This window comes from Lampris incognitus, chromosome 14 (assembly GCF_029633865.1).
Source record: "Lampris incognitus isolate fLamInc1 chromosome 14, fLamInc1.hap2, whole genome shotgun sequence".
Classification (NCBI taxonomy): domain Eukaryota; kingdom Metazoa; phylum Chordata; class Actinopteri; order Lampriformes; family Lampridae; genus Lampris; species Lampris incognitus.
In genome coordinates, this window is record NC_079224.1 from 37663394 (window position 1) to 37675176 (window position 11783).

The following is an 11783-nucleotide window of genomic DNA, read 5'->3' on the forward strand; positions in this document are numbered from 1 at the left end:
GGGAAGCCGGATGTGGGTATATGTCCTGGCTGCTGCACTAGCGCCTCCTCTGGTCAGTCGGGGCGCCTGTTCGGGGGGGGGGCTGGGGGAAATAGCGTGATCCTCCCACGTGCTATGTCCCCCTGGCGAAACTCCACATGTATCAGAGGAGGCGTGTGGTAGTGGGGGTGGAGCAGCGACTGGGGCAGCTCAGAGGAGTGGGGTAATTGGTCGGATCCAATCGGGGAGAAAAAGGGGGCAAAAAGCCCGGGGAAAATGTTGCTTACCTGGGTACTTAGATGACAATAGGGTCTCTTTTGGTCTTTGTTCCAGGACACCAGTAAGTTTACGATAGGAATTATTAACTCCGTGTTTTGTTCTGACCGCTTCTGAAGGAAAACTGGTTCTTTAGGAAGTAAGTCTGGCTTTATAAAACGGCTGCCGTGAACAAAAATGTTCAAGTTAAGTGACCTCTCACCCAAAGCCTGGCTGCCGGTTAGCGGAATCAGCCCACAAAACCCGCGGATCAGGACAACAACCATACATCAGATCCTTCCACGGGATTAAGGGACGAGGTGGGATTTGATCCATGCCTGTGCCAAAGCCGTAGGTCTCCGTGACTGACAACTCCGGACAGACCCTTACCCTGTTGTGGTGTCTTAAGACACCTTCAACACACATATACAGTCTGTGCAAACACACACACTCATGCAGACACAGACACACAGACAGACAGTCAGACATGAAATGGTTTGTGAAGGCCAGTACATGAAGCATATGAGTACACCTCAGCTCACTTCTGATGTACTTCCTGTCCCCCGGACACTGGCCAATTACTGAGAGCGGCCAAGGGGAACTTTCAGATGTAGTTCCCTCTGTCTCTCTCTCCCTCTCTCTCTCTCCCTCTGTGTCTCTCTCGCCCCATCTTTTTGGCCTTTTTCCCTTTTTTATTCTCTGCTTCTCTTGCCGTCTGTCTTCCCGCTCGTTCCTGTCTGCCTCTACTCTTTTCTATGTCTTTTTCGTTTTCCTCCTCTTCATGTGTCAGTGTGTCCGGCTCCCCTTCTGTCATCCTCACTCTGTCTCTGTTTGTGTTGACGTGTGTGTCTCTGTATTCACCCCGTTACTCTTCCCCTCGTGTCCACCTCCCATTGTCCAAATCACCCCCTCTCTCTGCACCCCTCTGTGCTTACGTGCACGCTCGTGCATGTGTGTGTGTGTGTGTGTGTGTGTCTGCCTTCATGTGTCTGCCTTATTTCCGAGGGGGCTGTCTGTCACATGTTGACCCTGACCTTCTCCAGAGCTCTTGCACAAATATTTACTCACTCTCTTTGACAAGCCACCCCCTCCGCTACACACGCGCATGCGCGCACACACACACACACATACACGCACACACACACAAAGCACAACAAAAAAAAAAGATCAGAGAGGGAAAAAAAATCAAGCTCAATTTCAGTTCCAATAAAGTAAACACACACATAAACACACACAGACACACACACGCATGCACACACACACACAAAGCACAACAAAAAAAAAAGATCAGAGAGGGGAAAAAAATCAAGCTCAATTTCAGTTCCAATAAAGTAAACACACACATAAACACACACAGACACACAACCTTCCAGATCGGCTGCAGGGAACCCGAGCTGACGGCCGAACAACTCTGAGCAGTTCAGCAGAGGTGATTATGTAGGAGACGAAAAACAGATTAAATGGATGCCAGGTGCACGTGTTTCTGTGTGTGGGGGGGGGGTTTCTGGAGAGGGACAGCGAGGGAGACAGCCGGAGCAACACAGACGGACAAGACAGAGAGAGAGAGCGAGCGAGAGAAGAAGAAGAAGAAAAATCCCTATAATTACGGTGCTTGAAGGGAGCTTGCTTCAGTGTGAACATTTCCTCTCCCTGCTTGCTTTCCTACCAGGATTAAAGTCTAAATGAGCAGAATGCATCATTCACTCCTCACACACACACACACACACACACACACACACACACACACACACACACACACACACACACACACACACACACACACACAAGAGGTGATGTAAACACACCGAGACGTAGCGGCGTACTCACACACACACACACACACACACACACACACACACACACACAAAGCTTCAATATTCCACACACACACCTTAAACAGTCACTATTGACACGCGTGCATCCCCTCCCCACCCCCCGACACACAAACACATAACGAGTAGGATTTGTCGGCTGCGGTTTGTAAACACGACGTTCAAAGTTGCCCCCCCCCCCCCCCGGCCCCGGCCCCCGACTCAACGACACCGGAAGGACACGCCCCCTCTGACCACAGTTGCCAGAACACATCCCAGTGTACAAGGCCGACTCCGCATCGCTCTTCATCCCCATCCATCCTCTCCTTCGGTGCTCGCCAGCGGGTGAAGGTCGCGCCTGGTTGCTACATTTTTATAGCCCCGCTGCCCCGAAGGTCAATGCCCAGGAACGCCCCGTACCCAGCGAAATAAGAAAACCCGGGGAGAGGACAGGGTCTCTGCAGGTAGAGACCCCGCCACACACACCTAGTGGGTCACAAGTGATGATGAAGAGGGATTATTTTTGTATGAGTCTATACACTGAATTCCCCCCCCCCTTTTCCTCCCCAATTGGATCCGGCCAGTTACCCCACTCTTCCGAGCCGTCCCGGTCGCTGCTCCACCCCCTCTGCCGATCTGGGCAGGGCTGCAGACTACCACAGCGGCTGGCGAATCCACATGTATCAGAACATGTGGATTCGCCAGCCTCTTCTTTTCACCTGACAGTGAGGAGTTTTGCCAGGGGGACGTAGCGCGTGGGAGGATCAAGCTATTCCCCCCAGTTCCCCCTCCCCACTGAAAAGGCGCCCCGACCGACCAGAGGAGGCGCTAGTGCAGCAACCCTGGACACATACCCACGTCTGGCTTCCCAGCTGCAGACACGGCCATAGGGACGCCCGACCAAGCCGGAGGTAACAAAGGGGTTCGAACCGGGATCCCCATGTTGATAAGCAACGGAATAGACCGCCACGCCACCCGGAGGCCCTATACATTGAATTTTACTAAAATTCTACTCGTACTACCTTTAAACATACTCTTTAAATCTTTACATACATACCTCAAACATACGCTATGTGCTGACATATACTGACACATCCTCTCTACCTACATTCACACTCACCACACACACACACACACACACACGTACACGCACCCCCCCCCACACACACACAAACTGTAAACGTGCCCACATCCGCCAGCCCCGTGACCAGCAGAGTGTGTGTAGGAGGAGCTGCGCACCTCCTCGTCTCGTATCTTCCTCTCTCTTTCTTCACCCACGGTATTTTCAGTTCATCACTCTCAATAATTCATTCTCTCAGGCGGAGGACGAGAGGAGAGCCCCGTGCCTCGGCTCTCTCTGTATCACACACACACACACACACACACACACACGAATGTACCTGTCAAAAGGGCAGCGGGGGGGGGGGGGCATATCCTCACAGTCTGTAAGCTGTGGGTGGCCAGTGGCCAACTTCCTCTGCCTCCTCCCGAGAGCTGTTGACAGTTGGAAATGCACGCTTTTCTGTTGACTGCGCTTCCTACAGCTGGAGGCCGTGGCTTTCAGAGAGGCGGTTTAGTTGATGGTTCTTTAATAAACCTCACAAACGCACAAAGGAAATTCAAAAAAGAAAAACCATTTCGCTCACTGAGCTGCTCAGGGCCAAACAAACATTAGATTAAGGTAAGTGAAAACGAGTGTGCGTGTGTGTGTGTGTGTGTGTGTGTGTGTGTGTGTGTGTGTGTGTGTGTGTGCTCTCTTTGTTGTTGCTGTTCGGGTTTTGCTGTCAGTTCTCCTGTGTTTATACACATTTTTCTGCATACACACGCGTGTGCCTGTTTGTATGCATGTGTCAGCAGCTCTAACTGCCACCCGACAGAGTAATAACTTACAATGAGCCGAGTTAATAACGCACTACACGCACACCCTCCACCCTGCTCACATCCGAAACAGTCGCCTCTATGGTGGAGAAGCACCCCGATGAAGCTTTTCATCAAGATGTATCAAAGCGGGGCGTCCGGGTAGCGTAGCGGTCTATTCCGCTGCCTACCAACACGGGGATCCCGGTTCGAGTCCCCGTGTTGCCTCCGGCTTGGTCGGACGTCCCCGCAGTTGGTTGGTTGCCCTTGTCTGCGGGTGGGAAGCTGGATGTGGGTATGTGTCCTGGTCGCCGCACTAGCACCTCCTCTGGGGAGTCGGTGTTATTCGTTCAGAGTTGTCATCTGAAAAGTCCCCTTTTTGTGGTGGTGAGAAACCTCGCCTCCTGCAGGTAATCCAAGGGCAATTCTCCAAAGAGTGACATCAGTGCCTGCAAGGTCCTCACAGATCTAGAGGTCAGCGCAAGTCCATTCTCTTATATTGCAGATGTCTAATGGTCCACTCTCGTCTTGCGGATCTTTAATGGTCCACTCTCGTATTGCGGATCTTTACTCTCATGTGTTGCAAGGTCTCGCACAGTTCATCTTTCCTGGATTGCAGAACTCTTATGTTAAACGTCTGTCCTTTATTGCAAAGCCACAGACCCTTTCCACTAAGACGTCTGACATACATCTGCTTCGCCCCAGCAGCGTAAAGATCGGTTTTCCCCATTACCTACAACGTTGAAAAGCCAAGTTTCTATCGCAATCGACTGTGACCACTTATTTTACTTTTCGGCATCGCACGCAACACAATACAAGTGTTGTTATTGACATACCGTTGTGTCCCTGTTGTCAGATGACTGCACAACCATAAAAAAAAGAAAAGAAAAAAGAAGTGATTTGATTGTGGGTCACGAAACGCCAACAGCCCTGAAATTACCATTCGCCTTGGTTAGCCTGTTAGCATTTCGTGACCCTTTGATCAAATCACTTCGCTACGGTTGTGCAGTCATCTGACAACAGAGACATAAACACCACACCTGTGTTGTGTTATGTGCTATGCTGAAACACAAAACAAGTGGTCACAAACGGAATGGAAGGAGACAGAAAGTGGGCTTTTTCTTTTTTTAACATTGTGGGCGACGGGGAGAACTGATCTTCCACCCTACTAAGACGAGGTAGCTTGGCCAGGTTGGTGAAAAAGGGCCATTGCGGTATTCTCCTATCTATGAAGACGAGAGAAGTTCATGCCAGTAGCGTTCCTCCTCATACCGTCGGATGGACGACACGTCGCTGTATTTTGATTTACCAACTTCTCCACCCTTCGGTTCAGCGCAGCAGCGCAGATGTGAGAACGCAGCAACAAATATGACACCAAAATACATTTGCGCGTGCTATCTGGAGGTACGCAAGCGCCAACTTCTGTCAGCTTGACAGTCATTCTGACAGGCAGTACGTACATCTGGAAGCAATCCATACACTGCAGAGAAATTGTGCGTGTGTGTGTGTGGGGGGGGGGGTCAATGGCTGCCTTCCTGTTTCTCTGTTTCCTGTTGAGCAGACTTGCTGGCTGCCTGCACGATTCCACACACACACACACACACACACACACACACACACACACACACACACACACACACCGTTGTCAACAGACTCGGGTATCAAGATGCTGTGCGGAGTATTCTGACTCGAGAGTACTTCTTATTTACGCCAGCGTCTCCCTGTGTGCACGCAATGTGTTTGTCCCTAATTGGAACTCAATGAATGGCATATGGAGCGGCACCAATTAATGGCGACTGTACCCAAAGGACACCAACACTCCTCTTTGCTCCCCTGCCATCTCGACTCTCTTCATCCTCTCTCTCTCTCTCTCTCTCTCTCTCTCTCTCTCTCTCTCTCTCTCTCTCACTCTCCTCTCCCTCGGGGGAATAGTGCTCTCTCTCTCTCTCTCTCTCTCTCTCTCTCTCTCTCTCTCTCTCTCTCTCTCTCTCTCTCTCTCTCTATATATATATATATATATATATATATATACACACACATATATATATATATGTATATATATATAAAAGGATGTGAGGATCTGAAATGTGCGTTTACAGATTCTCGGTCCTTGGCCTGCTTTTTTCCCTCTGAAGACTCGTTCACACTGCTCAACCCGACCAGACTTAACTGAGCTGTGCCACGCTGCGCTGGGGTCCGTTTCCCCAAAGCTATGCTAATGTCTCCCGGGTCCCAGTGGGGCTCCCGTTTCAGTGGAGCCAGCTTTGTCTTGGTGTTACGGCGGATTTCAGCAAGACCAGCCCGTGTCTGGCGAGTGATCTTCCGCAGCGAGCGAAACCACGCGGGGAGACTGTGCGGATAGACGTTATCTGGGTCAGCGCTGGGGCGGGTATACAGGCTGGCACAACGGATAAGATGGAGCAGGCCTTAAGCTTCCGTATTTTCTGTGTCATCTATTTAAACAAAAAAGTGAGGAGATGACAGCAAGGGGGATGGGACGGAAGTGGGAGAGAGAGGGTGGAGAGTAGCGTGAGGAACATGACAGACTGTAGACATAGGGGGAGAAGGATTAAAGGTGTGTGTAATCAAACCAGTAAATGAAAAGCGGAGACAGACAGACAGGGAGGGAGACGGCGAGGCAGATGGCCTATCGCTGGGCTCTTTGTGGGCCTGTATATCTGTCTGGGTCCTCACACACATCTGGCTGAAGCTAACACCACCCCGCCGCCTGACACTTCAACAGTTTAATGCCCGTAGCAGTGTGTACACACAGCGCCCCATGCACACACCTGCGCACACACACGCACACACACAAAACGTACATGCTCCCGAACACACATAAAGCTTCACCTGCTGTCTAGATCCTTCTTTTAGCCCCGGCCTCCTTCCTCCCCTCTTTGCTCTCAAGCTCCCTGAGCTGCCAGCACGAGGAGAGCAGAGAAATGGATGTCACTGTGTGTGTGTGTGTGTGTGTATGTGTGTGTGTGTGTGTGTGTGTGTGTGTGTGTGTGTGTGTGTGTGTGTGTGTGTGTGTGTGTGTGTGTGTGTGTGCGCACATGCAGGGGGGGAGTTCTTGACCTTCAAAGGGCCGTATGTGATCAACATAGAAAGTATTCAGGTGGGCTTCACTGACTGCCTGGACTGACCAGACACACACACACACACACACACACACACACACACACACACACACACACACACACACACACACACATTTCTGCAGTCAGACATGAGGTAGAGATGTAACTGTGAGGCAATAAAGAAAGGGACGATTCCCCACAGACTTGTAAACACACACACACACACACACACACCACACACACCCCTCTGTAAATGAGCTCAATGTCTTTCACAGGTGTATATTAACCTTTTTCCTACATCTGTTCTCTGCAAAACCTTTCATTGTTAAACAAAGGCTGAGATAGAAGTTGTGCTCACGTGTGGTGTGGAGTGTGTGTGTGTGTGTGTGTGTGTGTGTGTGTGTGTATATAATATGTATTTGTGCACGACTTTTGAATCGGTATAATTTGTCGATCATTTCATCTCGTTTAGCGTTGCTTGGTTCAGCATCGCTAGCTGCACAATGGGCCTCCATGCCACGCTGAGAAATTAAACCCCTTCCCTCCCATGTTCTGGCTGGATTAGCCGGGTCTGACGGACCGAGCGGTGGAGCAGCGGGTGTTTGATCCCCTCTCACTGTGTCCGCGCTCTCGGCAGCGGTAGACAGAGAGTCAGACTTCCCTTGGCTGGTTGAGCACTTTGTTCCCCCAAAACGTCTAACAAGGTTGTTTTTTCTTCTGCCCGTGAATCTACCAGCTCTACCTCCTGCCCGGCGCGACGGCAGGGCCTTACACCGCCAGAACGGTGGCGGTGAGGTCATAACTGCAGGTCTCGCCGGGTCTCAAGGCTTTGCCTCAGCGCGAGGGCTAATGCAACGAGACGTACCTGGCTTTCTTATTAAGGCTGTACCTTCCAGCCTCGGTTTGATTCACGCCGTGGCCCGGCGATGCCATTAGTGAAGCCCGGACATCAAGAGCCGTCAGAGGGAGCCGACGCGTGATAGAGCCCAGGCTGTTCTTCTGTACATCACACTTCAGTTATCCAGTCTGAGAGGTGAGGAGAACAGCAATGCAGCTGACGGCAATGGACAATTTTATTTGTTTTGGATTTTTCTCCCCAATTGTACCAGGCCAATTACCCCACTCTCCCGAGCCATCCCGGTCGCTGCTCCACCCCCTCTACCGATCCGGGGAGGGCTGCAGACTACCACATGCTTCCTCCGGTACATGTGGAGTCGCCAGCCGCTTCTTTTCACCTGACAGTGAGGAGTTTTACCAGGGAGAGACATAGCGTGTGGGAGGATCACGCTATTCCCCCCAGTCCCCCCCCGCCCCCAACAGGCGCCCCCACCGACCACAGCAGGTGCTAGTGCAGCGACCAGGACGCATACCCACATCCGGCTTCCTGCCTGCAGACACGGCCAATTGTGTCTGTAGGGACGCCCGACCAAGCTGGGGGATAACACGGGGATTCAAACAGTGATGTGCTGTCAGGGGAGGCAGTGCCTCACCCAGGCTAATAAGAAAAAAAATGAAATATCATGATAGTTACAATTCTTTAAAATTTATTTATCATTTACTTATTTTTTTAACTTTCATTTGTTAAGATTGTTGGTAAAAAAAAATAATCATGTAAAACTTGTTTTATCAATAAAGGCATGCCCTCTTCAGGATGGCTTGCTCCCAAAGCTAGCATTCCTGAATGCAGGCTGCTGAGGCAGAGGCTGCTACAGCCTCTCTCTGGCACCAATAAATATAGTTCATTGCCCACCCAGCCATGGACCTCACTGCACCTTACTGGATTCAAACTGGCAAGCCCTGTGTTGGTAGGCAACGGAATAGACCGCTTCACTACCCGGACGTCTCAATGTACAAATTTCATGTCGATTTACAATCTGACTTTCTTTTAAAAATTTCGCTCTTCCATCGCTCGTCTTGTGACAACACAACACAGCATACTGTGCTAACAGTGTCAAACGGACTAAAAGAGAGTAAGAGAATCAGAACAAAGGAAAGCAGAGAGAGACAAAGGCAACAAACAAATAGGAGTCAGATAGACGACAGGAAAGGAAGAAGAAGACAGGCAGGTAGACAGGGCATCAGATGCATAAACAGTGGACAGAGGCAAATATGGACCCAGAGACATCATGCTGACCTATATTCCTTTTCCCCCCGTCAATCTGCTTGGACACATCACTTAGTGTGTGTGAGGGCTGATACAAAAAGAGAGAGGAGGAAGACAGAGAGAGAGGAAGCGAGAGAGAGAGTGAGAGAGAGAGAGAGGAAGATGTGCTTAGGTGACAGGCGACTGTCCTCCACTTTTTCACCTCTGTGTCTCCGGCTTCTGAGGCCGTAATTGGTGCTGTCAGACAAACAGAGGACGACACAGAACCTGTCCGAATGTGATACACAGACACTCAACACAGACACAGACACACACACGCACACCCTCCTGCACTTCAATGTGTTGCCCCCAGGGCATAATGCACAGGAGGTATGGGGGTAGTAGAATTCACCACGTTCTCCATTCGCTGTGAGACAGAGAGACAGCAGCAAAGGGCACGGGAGTGTGGAGTTGTGAGGTGTAAAGTGGCAGAGAGAGAAAGAGAGAGAGAGAGAGAGAGAGAGAGAGAGAGAGAGAGAGAGAGAGAGAGAGAGACAGACAGAGAAAGAGCGAGAACAAGCGAGTCAGCAAGAGAGGAGAGGGAGAGAGAGAGAGAGAGAGAGAGAGAGAGAGAGACAGACAGAAAGAGCGAGAACAAGCGAGTCAGCAAGAGAGAGAGAGGAGAGAGAGAGAGAGAGAGAGAGAGAGAGAGAGAGAGAGAGAGAGAGAGAGAAGCGAGACGAGCGAGTGAGTGAGAGAGAGAGAACGAGTGAGTGAGCGAAGAGAGAGATCGAGCGAGTGAGTGCGTGAGCGAGCTGAGAGAGAGAGAGAGCGAGAGAGAGAGAGACAGAAAGAGAATACACAAGAGACCAGAGGAGGAGAAGAGAAAGAGAGAGGGAGGGAGCGAGGCAGGGTGCTGTGGCAACACAGCAGAGACCCTGGCATGGGGCGGGTAGAGATGAAATGAAATGACAAGTCTGTGCATGTGGCTGCAAAAAAAAGAGAGAGAGCTAGATAGATGAGAGAAACAGAGAGGGGGGGAGAGGAGAGGGGGGAGTCTGGACTCTGTGTGAGAGAGAGCAAGTGAGAGGGTGAGAGAGAGAGAGAGAGAGAGAGAGAGAGAGAGAGAGAGAGAGAGAGAGAGAGAGAGAGAGAGAGAGAGAGGAGTCTGGACTGTGGTGTGTGTGTGTGTGTGTGTGTGTTGAGTGTGTGTGTGTGTGTGTGTGTGTGTGTGTGTGAGACAGCCAGAGAGAGAGAGACAGGAGAGAGGGAGAGAGAGAGAGAGAGAGAGAGAGAGACAGGAGAAAGAGAGAGAGAGAGAGAGGGAGAGAGAGAGAGAGAGAGAGAAATTAACCCCAGCAGTGACAGGGCAGATGAGTATGATTTCATGTGACGGAGCAGCGGAGCCACAGGTCATCGAAGCACCACTGTCTTTAGCGCACGCATCAGTACAACACAAAAACGAGGGAATCACAAAATGAAAAGAAGAAAAAAAGAAAAGGAAAGAGCATCGGTTGGAGGCGGCTCACACTCTGTGAACCACTCTGACGTTCTGACAAGCACAGCTCACCAGCACACGCAAGACACCGACGCTTCCAAAAGACGACTGTGTGTGACGCTGCTGATGAGCGCCAACACATCCTGCGGAGGTGCCCGCGCACAACGCTGGCGTGCACGACACAAAAACAAATAAATAAAAACACACCTGCATGCCTAGACAAAACACTCCTGAACACTCTGAGACCCGCTTTAGGGCAAAGGAGAGGACGGTGTGGGGGGGGGGGGATGAACTCACTGCCTATAAATGTTTAACGAGGGGAGCGGGAGGAGGAGGAGACGAGGGCTGCTAGGAAGAGGAGGGCAGTCACCAATGGTGAGGTGAAAAAGAAAAGGGGGTAACAGAGAGGTGGCTGACGGAGAGGAGAGGAGAGGAGTGGCCAGAGAGGTGGAGGGCAGGGGGGAGGGGGGAGGGAGGGAGGGGGGTGAACAGTCCCATCATAGAAGCAGACACCAGAGCCATGTTAGAAAATAGCAAACAGAGCGGCGGCGAGAGAGGTGGAGATGGAGAAATGGACATAATTGCAGGTGTCTGGTGTTTGTCTGTCTAACACAGAGAGAGAGGCTAGTAATGATTCTGTCGCCGCCTGACTCGGAGAGAGAGACAGAGAGCGAGAGAGGAGAGAAAGGCGAAGAGAGAGAGAGCGAGAGAGACAGAGAGAGAGAGACAGAGAGAGAGAGAGACAGAGAGAGAGAAACACAGGGAGAGAGAGAGAGAGAGAGAGAGAAGGAGAGAGAGAGAGAGACAGAGAGAGAGAGAGAGAGAGAGAGAGAGAGAGCGAAACACAGGGAGAGAGAGACAGAGAGAGAGAGAGAGAGAGAGAGAGAGAGAGAGAGAGAGAGAGAGAGAGAGCGAAACACAGGGAGAGAGAGACAGAGAGAGAGAGAGAGAGAGAGAGAGAAGAGAGAGAGAGAGCGAAACACAGGGAGAGAGAGACAGAGAGAGAGAGAGACAGAGAGAGAGAGAGACAGAGAGAGCGAAACACAGGGAGAGAGACAGAGAGAGAGAGAGAGAGAGGAGAGAGAGAGACAGAGAGAGAGAGAGACAGAGAGAGCGAAACACAGGGGAGAGAGAGAGAGAGAGAGAGCGTGTGTGTGTGTGTGGGGGGGGGCTCAGATAGAAAAGACATGCGATGGAGACAGGAGGAAGGGCGTTTGGGT

General features: G+C 51.1%; 1 protein-coding gene across 3 annotated transcripts in view; it reads right to left on the reverse strand.

The window, feature by feature from the left end:
- Positions 1-11783, reverse strand: part of epha4b (eph receptor A4b) — a 107263-nt gene that overhangs the window by 66467 nt on the left and 29013 nt on the right. The gene's annotated exons all lie outside the window — the stretch shown is intronic.